We start from the raw sequence: 15,837 nt of genomic DNA on the forward strand, positions 1-15,837 counted from the left end.
GCTGACAAAGGTTTTCATAACCTCTACTTATACAATCCTAGTGACACTGAAGCCATGGTTTTTTCACACAACCTCTCCCATTATTCAAGTCTCCCAACCAGAAGGTATTTCCAGGGTACAAACTACAGCTCTTTTGCTGTCTTTTAACTTCATTTCTTTCTCTGCTGTGCTCAATATGGGTAGAAAATGGTTAAATTTGATGTTGCTTTTTCAGGAAGTTCCCTTTCTTCAGACTAAGTCATCCCAGTTCATTCTTTTCATAACACTTAATTCGCCTCTCTTTCATTTGTCCATTTGCTTTTTGTTTGGGGTAGATAAATATCTACAAAAATGCTCAAAATGGCCCTTGGGGGATTCTGAATAAAAACCTTGTAATCTCTGTAGTCATCAGCTCCTTTATCCATACTAACAAGTCAGGATGAGGTATGGGTGAAAAAAAACAACTCCAAGGCACAGCTAATGAAAACACATATAAAGGAGAAGGTAAGTCTCTGTTTTGTAGGTCTGGAGCAGCTTTTGCTGTACAAGCTATTTCAATAATTCAGGTTTCCACAGAGAAAAGCAGCAATTCTGAAATATAGTGAAAGCACCTCAATCAGGAAATATCTTTACGGAAAGGGTTCTTAATCATTGGAATGGACTGCCCAGGGAGGTGGTGGAGTCACTACCCCTGGAGGTGTTTAAGAAATGATTGGATGTGGCACCCAGTGCCATGGTCTAGTTAACAAGGTGGCGATCAGTCAAAGGTTGAACTCAATAATCTTGGAGGTCATTTCCAACCTAAATGATTCTGTGATTCTGTAATTCTCCCTGGCACTTGATGATGCTCAGCTGTGAGGGAAAATTTGGACTCAGTGGACCCAAAGGCAATTATGAGTAAATGCCACTTCCCATTCTTCATGCCTTTTATCTCAGATCTTTCATTCATGTGCAGTGGTGGATGGCTCTGTAGCATGTACCCTTCAGCCCCTTCAGGCGGAGCTCTCTTTCCTGTGGAGCAACAGACCCAAAATTTATTGGTGACAATACAGACTGAAAATACCTTCTGGAGCTAACCTATCAGCTTGGGTTATGGTAATGGCTCTCATGCCTGGCTACACCTAATCCTGAAAGCTGGAGAGTTTGTAGCGTTGTCCATAAACCACTTCTCTAAAGCTTCAGGCTACAGAGCTTACTTATCATTTGCTTGGATTCCACAGCCTTCTGAACTGGTTTTCTGTAACATTAGGTTTAGCCACTGGCTAAATATATGTATTTGGCAAGGTATATTTCTGGTAAAGATTCTGAAGATGTATGATGTAATGAATGAAATGCTTTCCAATCCTGAATATTTAAAGTATGCCATGCTGTATTTAGCATAGCTGCAGAGAGGAAGAAAGAACATTTACCAGCAGACTAGGTGAATCAAAAGGCCAGGGTAGTTTTTGACAAACTTTATTTAACTTGCATCATTGCTTATATGCATTTTCAATGGAGTATGATAAATGTAAAATGGTCACATTTCAATGTAGCCCTCTATTAGGGAAACATTTATGATTTCAGCCCAGAGTGCACGGGTAACAGGAGAGCCTTGTCAGCAAGATGTGTATCTGAATAATATACAAGCCTCTTACACCATCATACAAATCAGAGAGGTTGCAAATCTCCGAGTATTTCACTTTGGATCTGTGGATTTACTACAGGTGCATCTCTGTTTGCCACCATCAGATCTCTTAGTGGAATGGAAATTTAAGGTTTGTGATAGTCCCCAAAGTGGACCTTATCAGGTAAATTTGCCAGACACTTACTCCATTTGAGTCTTTTCAGAGGAATTGAACAGGTATGATTGCTTAGCTGTCCGAATTGTCCTCTTGTGTAAGCATGTACCAATCAGATATTTACCCTTTTATTTGGTCCATATGGCAATATTAATCATCATAAGCTTTTCACCTCTTATGTTTTTTCTGATGCAATTACTTTGGGAAAAGACAGAGGGATACGGTCAAGTGATTTTTTAATATGATTCTATGTGTAAGCTGATTCTTGAAGTTCAGAAATCTGCTACAGAGAAATGGAAGAGTAAAAACTATCTACAGTATGTTTTTATCCTACCTTTATTCTGACATTTTAAAATTGTTTATCATAACATGCAACACTGGAACCATGGAGAAAGAGATATCAGTAACCGGGGAAGCCTGGACTCTGACTTTCTCTAGGACACTCAAGAGAAGTAAAATCCAGTCTCTGCTCAGAGGGATATTTGACTGTGATCGATATGATGGTTTTCCTCCCTGAGACCAACTGGAAACCAGAATAACTCTGCTGCCATCCACCCTATTACAGAATTACAAACTGACTCAAAACAAAATAATGTGAAATGTGTTGAATATTCACATTTTTATCCAAGTAATTTTTTAGCCTCATTATGGCCAGACCAAAACATCCCAGTCTAATTTTGAAAAAATGGGTAAGCCATACAAGTCCCTGAGAGAATTCCCCCTTTCGGTGCAATAACTTCTGGGTTTACCACCCAGAAGTGGGACCAAAAGTTTATTATGCATCATATTTTCATGACTACACCCAAAACTATTAAAAAATACCACTGTGGAGAAAAAGCCTTTCTTTTTTTTTTTTTTTTTTAAGTCTCCTTTAAAAAGCACTTGAGTAACAACTGTTTGGAAGATCCACCTATTAAATTAAGATATACTTTGTCAATGGGGCTGTAAAATGATGACTGAAAGACAGATATCTTTCAGTGAGAATTGAAGGAGAAATACTCAGACTTCTAAGAATGACAGAGATTTAACCTTCACAAACTGACAAAGGAAGAAATTTATCTTTCTTGACATTTTCACATCAGTGCTTTCCTGGAGTATTTTGTTACAGTCAAACTAATGTATTGGCAGTAATTAAGGGAAATTCTTGTTATGCAGGAGAACAAGTCTACATGACCTAAAGGTCTATTTTGACCTATGATTTGTTTAAATACAACTAGTTCTTTTATACTTCCCCCCCGCCCCCCAATTCAACATAGTTCAGTATTTAGTCAAGATGGAATTTGTTTATTCCTAGTATGGAAGTGACAGTTAAATGTGGGTAATGTTTATTTGAAAATTTCAGTGGTCTGCACATCTTGATGTAGTTTCTTTCATGGCTTTGTACACGAAGGATTCCACAGAATGTGAGATGTGATTGAACACATGGTCTGAGGTTAGACTATGATATCCAGTTCTCACAAAAAAATACAAAGCTGCTTTGAGCAGCCTGCAGGAGTCCTTTTCCAGGGAAAACACCACACAGGGTCTTCTCATTTAATGCCATGTTTTTCATTGTGAATTTCCAACTGGTCATGAAGAAAATAAAGGTCATTATCAACTGGGCAGAGAATGTGCATAGTGGGCACAGAAAACCACCACCAGCTCTGATCCTGCAGTTTGTTCAGCAGCTGCCCTGGGTCCTGCATGCACTGGGTATGCTGGGTGTGCTGGATGTGTTCCATACTGTTCAATAGCTACCAAGGATGTGTAGGAAGTCTGATTTGCTCTCAGCCATTTTGTACCTGTTTCTATTCCTTTATGCATGCACATGCAATTACTCATTTGGAGAGGGAAAAGATCCCAGTAATTTGGAATCGACTTTCTCTTAAACTAGAAAAATTCTTTCTGTTCCCCTCACTCAGTGGCACCCAGGACTTCTCCAGCAAGGAAAGCACAGTGTGTGAAACAGTTCATCTGCACAATAGATGAACTTAAACTGATTGAAAGAAAGTGATACTAAACTTGCATCTTGCATCACCCTTTTTCCTTGGGCTTCATTATTTCCATGTCTGCAATTAACGGGCTGTGTTTTCAAAGCTTTTACAGCATTTTTGGGGGTAGGAGTGATACCTGTTGCAAGTATGTCTGCCAGTGCAATATTATAAAAGAGAACAGATCATCATGTAGTGACCTAAAATATTATTTTTGAATTCTTTATATATTATGAGATCATATTTATCCATAAAACCATGAGAGGGCAGCATTCTCTCTATCATCTATATTCTCTTTCTGCTAGAAAATTAAGAGAGACTTTCTTTAGCATTCATCTCATAAACCACAGAGAAGTGTTATATATAATTCAGAGCTTGGTTCAATATTCTTTGTAATCAATAGGAATGTTTCCCTTGATTTAAATAGGTGTTGGACTGAGGCTTCAGTTGTTCAAAATGACATCAGGAAGAACAGCCTACATAATTTAAATGAGAAGATATCAAAAATAAGCAGCAGAGAAATTATTTTGGTGGTGGTTAACCATGAGGACAAAACAGCAAGAATATTGGTGTATTCCCCGCTTCTTTGTGTCTTTGAATACAGACAAAGATGTCTCTTTGGAAAAAGTGGACAAAAGCTGCTGGACTCAACATTGAGGTATCAGAGTGGTGTTCTGTGAATTGTATGGCTGCTCTGTGTACACAGACAATGTACATAGATAAGATAAACCACATTCTCTCTCTCTCTCTTTTTTTTTTTTTTTTTTTTTTTTTTTTTTTTTTTTTTTTTTTTTTGGTGCTGTTTGTAATTAACAAGTAGAACAGCAATTTAGAGTTTCAGGAAGTGACCTTACAATCAAAATGAGACGTACTCAAAATGGACAAGCACCTACAGCCATAAACTAAAACACAAGAAGTTCCACCTCTGTATGGGGAAGAACTTGTTTATACTGGGGGTGACAGAGCACTGGAACAAGCTGCCCAGGGAGGTCAAGGAGTTTTCCTCTTTAGAGACACTGAAAACCCACCTGGGAAGTTCCTGTGTTACCCACTCTAAGTGACCCTGCCTTGGCAGGCTGAACTAAATGATCTCCAGTGTTCCCTTGCAACCTTAACTATTCTGTGATTTCCACATATGTGGGTAGAACTTGATGACCTTTAAAGGTCTCTTCCAACACAAACTATTTTATGATTCTGTGATCTTCTGTAAGTGAGCACAAAGCATTTGTGCCATCTATGCTGTACAAGAATTAGGTTTGCTACACAAAATGATCTCTCCAGCTCTGGAGTTCATTAATGTGGCCAATACCATTAATCTAGCCAATAGTTTCAGTGCAAAATATTACAGATGTCACAAGATCCTCTGAGTAACATCAATACAGTATTGTAACAATAAGTGATTGGGGGTATTGGAAGCATTAATTGTGCATTTTTTGCAAAATTTATTTTGCAAAAAAAAGAACAGCTTAAGATGAAGATAGAGGTTTTGAAAAAGGAAATGATAATTTCTTACTTCTAAATAACTGCTTCAGAAATAAGTTACATCACAAGAAGCTAGTTTTATTGTCAGGTGAATATTTAGACATCTCACAGTGTTGGTCAAATGGAGAGTGGCAAGCACTAATTAATATTCTTGCTTGCAGTTTCAGCAGAGAGGAATACTATTTAATGAACATGGAAACCAAGCTATTCCTTCCTTCTATATGGCTTGACATGGTGACCCAACCCCAACCCCCTACGGGTTTATGACGAAATTGAATTTTCTTACTTGTTTACTTCATCTCCTGCTGGTGAGGGAAATTCCTGTATGTCTCTTAGCCACAGCATTTCAGTAATTTCAACACCCCTAAAATGATGCACAAAGTTTTTGCTATGAATACCCTTAGGAGGTACCACAAACTGGTTTCACAGAAAAGTCATTGAGGCAAATGCAAGGGTGGGCAAATGCACACAATTCCCAAAGTTTGCCCCAAGAAACTATTCAACTTGTGAGAAGGAAAAGGATCTCCACAGCATTTGGCAGTAAAACAAAAATGTTATTTGACTTAAAATTATTTTCATATTGGTGCTATTTGGTCTATATCTACTTGCATTTTCTTTCGTTGATATGAACTACTTTAAAAGGTTGCCCAGTTTTTCAGAGGGAAAGAAGTTGTGTCTATCTATGATTTTTAAATAGGACCATCATAAAGAAAAAAAAGTTAATTTTTCAGTTATGCTTTGAAGACTACTAAAGGTTGTTAACTTCAAGTATTTTCACATAGCTTCCATAAAAAAGAAAAATATGAGGTATTATTAAATTTCCTGTAACTTGTCATATAAAAATGAATTCAATAACAAGTGAGTTCTGCCAAGATGTCTGTATATTTTTTTAGAGAAATAACGTAGCTGTTCAGACTAGCCTACATTTTACATGGGGTGTGAATTAGCACTTTTTCAGTGGATCTCAAAAGCATTTTTCTCTGCTATTCAACTCAATACTGCAGCTCCAGTTCAGGAAGGAACTTCATAGTGTGAGTAATCCTATTCAAAGCAGAGGGCCACCGACACACTTAGAGTTGCACACGTACTTATATATCCCAGGAATGAAGCCTTGGCATACAATGAAACCAGCTGGAGTAGGGGGGCCCTCTCAAGATTTGAGCCTTGTCTCAGATGGAGTTGTGAGCTTCACTCACAAGGCAGAAGCAATGATACATTTTGTTGGCTTAAGACAGTGAGTTACCAAAGTTCGATGGTAAATGTGACAGTGGTTTAACAAGGTTCAATGGTAAGGTATGCACTGCATAGGGGACAGTGCCAGGCAAAACTGTCAGGAGACCTTAAGTCATGAGGTTCAGAAGGGATCCCCTTGCATTCTAAATTTCTTCCCCGCAGGGATTTTCAGGAGTGGTGGGGTTCAGACTTAGTCCTAGACTTGGTCAATGGTTTACGTCTGTATGATTATAGATACACAATAAAGCCTTTATATGGTTTAGCTAAGATTTTAAAGTTTCAGTACTCCTATTCCCAATTCACCTACTGGGTATCTGATGTGATAAGGATTCTCTCAGCCTTGAGGAGTAACCTTGAGAGGCATCCTTACTCAAGGGGAGATCCTGGCACATAACTCTGCAGCTGTGCAGCGGAGTTCAACAAGTCCTGGGCTGTCCAGTAGTTACGGGATAACTTGATTGCCTTATAGTGATATCTGCATACCAACCATGTTTTGGCTGGCATATGCTCAACTAGTCCTTGGCTGCTGAGCAAGATTTATAGCCCTTAGCTGTTGTATTGTTATCTGGCTCTCCAGAGTCCAACAACACAGATGCAGCCATTCTGACTACTACTGATGACTATTGCTTAAGTAGAAAAAGGGTAAGAGAGTGGCACAGCACCATACACGGGAGTTTTGATTTGATGTTTGAAGTACTGCCAGACACTCAGCTCTTCATGGGTGGGGTACCACTGCCTCATGCTTGATTTTACCTAGACCTTATTTACTTGGAAAATTTTCAAGAGGTCACAGCCCCATTGTGGTGAATGTAAAACAGGGAAGTATGCAATGAAAACAGTCAAGACAAGCCCCAAAAGAGATGTCACAACTTGCAAGGAAAGTGATTATGGTAGTAGCAGGAAAAACCATCATAGCTTTATGCATCTTCCTTTTTGGATAGAAGGTGGAGTAAGGTGGGGGAGGGAGGGGTGAAAGATGGTGAATCTGCCTGAACATAAATGGAGATAAGGGGAGGAAAGAAACTGCTCTTCACTGTGGGACAATGAGATTCCATTAAGGAGGGCATTAATTTGGGTTGTGACCTCCCCCATTGGCAAGTGAACTCCAACCACCAGGAGGCAGGGAGGAGGCAGATGGTGAGATAACCATCACTGTCTGGCATTTGCTGTTGCCAGAGTATCTGATGAATCTCCTTTATCCTTCTCATCAGCATGTCTGGATTTAATTTGGTTTTCTCTTTTCTGCACAGTGCTGCCGTGGAAGGCCATGGATTTTCACTCATTTTAACAGTCAGCTGATATATTCAACAGGGAGCTTATTTTGCTAAATAAGCTACAAAGCAAAACACCAAGAAGCCTATTGCAGTGAAATAAAATATGGGCTCTAATTGATGCAGTAGTTTTGAATAAATCTTTCCATTGTCGCAGTCAGCATGCTAAATGCCAAGGCCTGTCAGCACCACTTCTTTGTTACCTACCCAAGGTAATCATACAGTTCTTCTCATTGCAGAATCCAGCTGTTAGCAATAAGAGTTTGTGGGGTTTTACCCAAAAAGAATTTTTAAAAAGGCAAAAAGTAAATGACAGACTCCATTTTGCAAGATTGTCAGATCCCATCTCTTCTTGCAGAGCCAAAATAACTTGGAGACCAGTGTGGATGTTTGGCTGGGAGTGCAGGGGTGAGGTGATGCTCCAGCAGAGAACTGAAGTCAGCTCATTCAAAAACCCTACACTGGGCCACCCTCCCCTTTTGTGGAGAAATGCCTTCGGGGTAGTAAACATCTGCAAACAGCCCATGCCACACAAGCTTTATAAATACTAAATTTGCTGTCTTTAGTAATGGAATTGTGATGCTTTTTGTCTGTTTGCAACTTCAAACTCTGCATAGAAGCAGGAACAGCAGCCACTTTGTCCTTGAAATTCCTTGAGTCTATATGAAGGAGAGGTATCCAATGCACATTTAAAACTGAAATTTTGCATTTGTCCTTCTGAGTGTTTACCTAAGTATATTTACTCTGAGCATGCAAAGTCATTCTATAGGCATAATGGGAGGAAAAATGAACCCCCAATTTATGAGAAATGGGAAGTAGAGAGAGCAGAAAAGGGAATGCCACTGATTGTGGTTTTCTGCTATTGAAGGCCACACATCACATGGCCCCTTTCACAGAATTAATGATTTAGGGGAAAAAAATGCTGTGATACCAGCCTGGCCTCAAACTCTGTGCTGTGCACTTCACTGACTTCAGCTGGCATCACTGAGTGATATGTCAGATTGTAATTAGACCTCTGAAATTAGAAGACAAAGAAAGGCCTTTTGTGGCATTTTGTGCCAAAAAGGTTTCAATAATTTAAGTATTTAGCCTTCCAAAAATGATAATATATATTTTTAGAATTTTTTTTTATTATTCTTGCAATTTTCTTCTGTTTTTCTCAGGTGGCCCTTATTGTTCTCCTCTTACACTGAAGAGTCAAAATTTGTCCTGCTAAATTTACATGTAAAATCAATTTAGTTCAAGATTCCACTGCTGTGAAAAAAAATCATATTTCATTTATCAACAAGTATTCAGGTAGGTCCTATATAAAAGTATTATTGGCCTGAAAAATCTTCCCTAAAAACATTTTAGAATTTATTCATGATAGTCTGTAGAGGTTTAGGGGGGGTGGGGGGGGGGGGGGGGGGGGGGGGGGGGTGGGGTTGTTTTTGTTTTTTTTTTATTTCCAAGCTACTATATGGAAAGGATGAAATTTTGTATTAAATTCTAACAGCTCAAAAATTGTATGAAAAGGTAATAATTTTGTAATAAATACTAAAGGACTTCCCTCCATGAGGATATAGGCAAGCTCCACAGGAACTAGTAGTTATGCTGCAGAAGGATATTTCAGGCTTAGAGAGCTTGGGGGAGGGTGTTTGAGTGAATTAGTATTCATTCCACGTTCTTGCCTGCTGTTCCACATGCACTATTTTGTGCTTCCATAAACTGCTCTGGGTGCAGATCAAAATTATTTAAAAGAATTCACAGGGAAAAAAAAAAAAAAAAAGAAAGACCAGAGCAGCAGTTTCTATGTATTTCCATACTGCCTTCATTTTCATTGACATTTACTGCTATCATTTTTATAGCAATATGAAAAAAGATGGCAGAAGTAGAGAAGGGAAAGTCTTTGTCTGATAAGAAAAGCTTTTACATTTTAGGGAGAAGTTCTCTCCCTAAATCAGAATGCAGTTAGCTTTCCTTGTGCTGTCAGCACCAACAGTCTAAAGCAGCAGCACTGAATTCTTTAACTGAAAGGCCACTTTAAAGTTGTTATTATTACTACTATTCTTTCTTGTTTGCAAAATCTGTTTTCACATTGGAGAAAGTATATTGATCCCTTCTGTGTTAATACTTTTTAATAGGGTGAACACTCACTTCCTCTCATTTTATTTTCCGCTTCTCAAGCCTGCTGAGTCATAAGCCAGTCCAAGAGCAGACTGCCAAGGAGCCATGCTTCCATCTCCCAGAGCTGAACTTGCAGCTGCAGGAACACATACTGGGAAATTTCACTAAAGATCAATACATGGACCTGCAAGACGTGGATTTATCAAGCAAGTTCTTCTTTATTCCTGTGAAAAAATAAGCTTCTTACTAAAAGCTTGGGAGGAACCTTTAATTTCTTGTTCACTGAAAGGGTCCTGGTTCATGGCCCACCACTGACTCAAGGCTCCTTCTTTAATATTGGTCCTAGTAGTGATATCTTGAATCCTGATTGAGAAGGAGCATGGTAATGTGCAAACTTGTCTTGCAGCATGCAAAGTTGTATTGCCTACTCTCAGAGTAGGCCAGAATAATCCCTGTAGCTCTAGAAATATGGAAGTGTATGGACAACTCCATTAAAAAAAAAAAAAAAAGGCAGAGGTTAGAAAGTTAAGGGTGATCTTCAAAAGCAAAATCCCACTGGGAGAGGATAAGCTTAGAAGAAAGCTCAGAGGGAAGTTTATACATTTTTGGAGGGATGAATAAAGTTGGATTCAGGGGAGAGGTGCATCTTACACACACATACACACACAGAGAAGTCAAATGTCCAATGTTTAAAATTCACATTGCATGACACACAGTGAACTCCCAGTGCTAACTGAGGCACAGTATGGTAGATGCAAAATCTTTAAATCAGTGTGTTCCCTTATGGACTATAATCACCGACTCTGGACAATCTCTTTAAAAGTCCTGGTCCCTGCTGGATGAAGCACTGGAATCTGTGCTGTTGCTCTCAGGGTGCCACCCTGCTGCATTTATGGTGCAGAAGAAAAAATATGCATGAATTTGACAGTTAGTCTGGTTTTCACCAAAGCTTAATTTAGCTCACTTCTCAGTGCTGAATAAGGGAAATTAAAACAAATAATTAATAGTTCTTTCAACACAGTGAATAAAGAGCAGCATGTGATAAAAATGCTAAATCTGGGGAAACTTCAGAGCTGGAAGATAAAGATTGTGCAAAGCATTCCACATGGCTGAGGAGGTACCACATACTTTGCAGGGCACTGATGGACTAAACAAAAGAAAATATCTGGTCAGAAGAAACAAAGGAATGTACTGCAACATCCAGGAAGGATGTAGCACAGTCCACACGAGCTGGAATACCTCTCCTGAGGAGTCTGAAATTCCTTCCATCGCCTTTCCACTCCTGTTTTTGGTTTTCGACCTTCTCTGCCAAGGAAAAGACAAAAGCTTTATTATGCTTGAAGTCTGGCCACAAACAAAATTACCTAAAAGGTGCTTCAGAGCATTTAGTACATGAGCTTGTGCTATTTCTGCAGGGACATGGCAAGATTTCCCAGTGACTTTTGCCATCATCCACAAATTGCATATTACTTCTGTGTTACTTCACAAAGGTCCCTCCTTTTTTTTCTTGGCTTTCACCACTGCACTCACTTCCTTTGAAGCCAGAAGCTGCAGAGCTGACATCGTACAAGGAATTTCAAATAAATTCTGATAGCCATTTTGGGAAGGAAATATTGGGTGTTCATTACCAACTTTGTTACTTTATTGTGATTGTTTCTGTGCATAGATGTAAATGGGGGGTTTTTGTGGTGCTGCACAACCTGCTTGAGGAAGACAGCATACATAAGAAATTGCAGAATGTTTTTAAAAGTACAGAAGTAGAAGGCAGGGAAGTACATATTACATTTTTTGTAATATGTATACATGTTTTTTAATATGTATACACACATATATTACACATATATTGCATACACTTACGCCTGCCCATCAAACACTCATTGGTACCAGTCAGAGAGGGTGGGTAGAGTAGTAAGTAGTCTTCAATATTCATTCAAGAAGGGTGATCTATGAATGATGAAGACATAGAGGTGGCTGGGGGGAAATGGGCAAGCTGAGGCTGACCTCAGTGGCATGGAAAAGGAAACAGAAGCCACATGAAAAGAGACATAAAGATAAATAGTAAGGGAAAGGACCGTGTCACTCTCAAAGGTGTGAACAAAGTGCTTTAACTCAGTTCAGTGGGAAAAGGAAAGGCTGTTGGAGAAATTCAAAACAGCATGGCATTTATATGACAGCAAAGCCAGGAACTTCCTATAAATAAGGAGAAAAAGAGTGCTCTGTGTTGAAATCACTTATTTGTAATGTTATCTACATATTTATGCAGCTCATAGAAGTCATGCAGATTGCTTGATATTTGCAGCTGAAAGATATTGCTTTTATACCAAATATTCTTATTTTGTTTGTTTCCTTTAAAAGACTGTACTCTCTCACAGTGGCTTTTCTGTCTAACCTCAGCAAAGTCTACACCTGAGTTTCCAGTCTCTTACCTCACCTGTATTTCAGATTGTTCAGCATTGAAAGCCCCTGCTGTACTGTAGATATTTACTGTCACAAGAAGCAGCCAAGGTCCTGTGTCCAGGAGCAGCCAGCTTCTTCTCACAGATGACAACTGCCTTTAACTACTTTCCTGGTTGAAAGGGGAGAGCCTACCAATGCACAGGTGGTGAAACCCTTTGGATGTAAATTATACAGGCTGTCCATCAAGCTGCACAAGCCAATAGCTGGTTCACAGCTGAATGAACCCACTGTGTAAGAGATTTGAATTCAGAACACGTAGCAAAAACCCCTCAGATCTCCATGCAAAATTCATTGAAGGCTGAAAGTGGCATCATTTCTGGCCTGACAATCCTGTGTATGCAGAAAACCAGGAGAGAAACTTGGTGCCAAGTTAATACAGCCCAAATATACACAATGAAGTCAGACTGAAAGCAATGAAATTGCAGATGCTCCTCATGAGCTAACAGGACCATTTTCCTTAACCAGTGACCTTCAATTACAGAGTAGCAAGCAAATTAGTAGAGACAAAAAAGAAAAAACCTGTTAGCCAGAAAATATTACTGGCTAAAGCTTGTCTTGTTTCAGTTCCAGTTTCCATAGCTTTCGGTAAAATATGTGCTGTCTCTCTTTTGGACTACTGGTGTTAACTGGAAATGTTGATTCTGGGAACAAGGAATTCCTTCTTATCAAAGGGGGTTTACAACTGAGTTTTTCAGAAAACTTAAAGGTTTCTGAGTACTTGAAGGATCTGAATCATTGCCTCAAACCTCCTGATGTCACAGAGATCAAGTTAGGAAAAAATTCAAGGCCAAAAATGGCAAGGGCAGGAATGGCTAAATACAACTGTCATTTCTCAGTTCACAGCTCTTCAGCATTCCTTATGCTCATGCTGGTTTGCCTGTAGGTTGACTGTGAAGCAGGCTGGGATGGAAATTTACAGAGCAGCAGTTTGGTGGCCCCTATAGAAAGGGGCTTACCCTGAACTAGCGTCATCTAAAAGGTAGGAATCTGATCTTACCAGTTCAAATGGTTCATACAGCCTGAAACATTCACAAATCTAGCTGAATTACATGGTGTCAATCCATTTTGAAAGAGAACTAGAGAAGATAACATCATCTACTAGCAAAGGGTATCTACACAGGGAGCCAGCACTCTTCAGACTCACAAACTAACTTAATTCCCTAGGTAGACAAGTCCAAACAGCAAAGAATATATTTCCTTCACTCTGAAGTTGTAGAGGTTTCTATTTTTTTTTTTTTTTCTTATGGCTGATAATGCTGTACCTTTTTTGTGATCTAATTTTCCAGTTCCTCCATTGCAACCTTCGAATCCTATAATACAAATCAAGTTCTGTTTTGATAGGAAAAGCTCCATATTTCCTCCTCTGGACAGAGCTTGACAAGTGGGATTTTCCTTTTTGTATATTAGCCCCGTGTATATGCCTCAGATTTACAAAACAAGCCAAAGGCTCAATTAAAAAAAAAAAAAAAAAAAAAAAAAAAAAAAAAAAAGAAAAAGGCAAATCACTCACAAGATAAAACAAGTCAGACAGTTAAAACAATGATAATCATGTAGGCAGAAGCTTTCTCTTCACAACATTATTAGTTAAATACTTTTTCTCTTCCTTGCTTATATAGGCATGAAATATTTTCCCCGATGTTTCTGAGTTATATCAGAGAAAAAGGATGGGGCAATAGCTGCAGAAGATTTTCCCCTACTTTGGTCAAATCTGAGGCACACTTTACTGCTACCTGCACCACCACACTGTCTGCAGATTAACAGTTTTCTTTAAGCTTCCATTTTCAAAGTGTTCTCAGGATAGGTCAGATCATCAGCTCTTACAATATAAAGAGAGATTAATTTCTAAGGGACAGCTGTGATAGCATGGTAGAATGCCAGATTGTTGCCTTCTTGCAGCTACTAATATGTTTGCTTTCAGAGCCAATTGATCTTTTTGAGATTCCTCTTCCCCTCAGTTTGACAGAAATCTCTTAATGACAAGTCTCTGAGCGTTCTCTAAATGCAACATGTGGTGAACTCTAAGTCCCAAGCCTGAAGCCACAGTCTTCCCACTGTTTGTTGCTTGGGCTCAATAAACGTCACACTGATATACTGAGATGACTCAGTGAGGCAATGTTCACCTGCCAGCACCAACTCACTGGTCGGGACTTGTGAATTTTTCCAGATATCACACAGGCTAGAAGAGCAAAGCCATTTATAGACCTGGTGATTATAATGATGCATGGGAACAAAAATAGGTTTGCTACAATAATAATATCCAGGACAGCAATACAAATAGTGAGGTTAAAAACCAGGGAAAGATAAATACCTGTCTGGAAATATGACTACTAGTGAATCAATAAGTTGATACCCTAGCAAAAGCACATCACTGCAGATTGAAAGCAACATAGTGTTGGTAAACTTCAGTCTGCCCAATGCAAGCTGTCCTTTTTCTCCAGTCTTATGTACTTTTCCAAGTTGCAGTGAACCATTTCTCTTAACTAGAGGGCTGTTTCTGCATCACTTTTAATTAATGACTGTTAAAATAAGCTAGCTGTATTCCTGTAACATGGAATGAAATAGAGTACTTAATGTCTGTAATACTCAACACTTCAGGTATGTTGTTAAGAAAACCCGATCTTTTAGTTTCTTTTCCTACAACAGTTTGTAAACTATATTATGAATAATGAATACTTTAAGGCACTTAACTTTAAAAAAATAATTTCAGGCTGTGTCCCTTCTCTGTCATAGCATATAGTCACAAACGTGGCTCTTTTAAACACTGCTGAGAACAACTTTGTTGTAGCATGGACAAGTGTTTATTACAGGGTTTACTGTCTTGTCCTATGATTCTATGCTCTGCAAAAGCACATCTTAACTAATTCCCAAAGGCAAAGTGGCAACATTGTAAAACACTTGTGAAAACATTCAAACTGCAGTTTGAACCTAGTTAAAGCACAGCTCTTCTTTGGAAAGTGACACAGAAAATGGCAGTGTGGGATCCTGTATTTATTGTGTATGTGTGATTTCAGGATCAAACATGCCAAGTACAAGCATACAGTTCTCTCCTCACATCCACAGTCAGCTCTACAGACTCCAATGAGATTAGATAGTTGAAACTTTCATGTACATGTATGGTTAAGATGGTCTCCTCAGCAGTTATCCCAACACACTATCATCATTGAAACAGATACACCTTGCTCCCTTTCCATTTAGCTGAATGAGTCTGAGGATCTGTTTTCTTCTCATTAACCTCTGTCAGTTTTTTCACTGCTTAAAGATGAAAAACGTCATTTCAGAGAAGTCAGCATATCTAACTCTGAACAAAAATATACACAAAATAGTTGTGTCGAAAAAGATCCCACTTCTTAGCAACAGCACCATTTTCAGCCGAAGAATTTAAATGGCTTTCTAATTTGTTTTCTGGTCTGGTTAATTGCATAAAATATTTCCAGCTGTAGAAAATTCTGATGTGAACACTATTGTCCCTACACATTAAGTTGTTTAAATAGGCTTATGAGCTATAGTTTTATTTCCCTACAGAGCCAGCTGTTTGACATTTATGGCTAGTACCAGCAATGA

The sequence above is a fragment of the Hirundo rustica genome, chromosome 1 (assembly GCF_015227805.2).
Source record: "Hirundo rustica isolate bHirRus1 chromosome 1, bHirRus1.pri.v3, whole genome shotgun sequence".
Classification (NCBI taxonomy): Eukaryota; Metazoa; Chordata; class Aves; order Passeriformes; family Hirundinidae; genus Hirundo; species Hirundo rustica.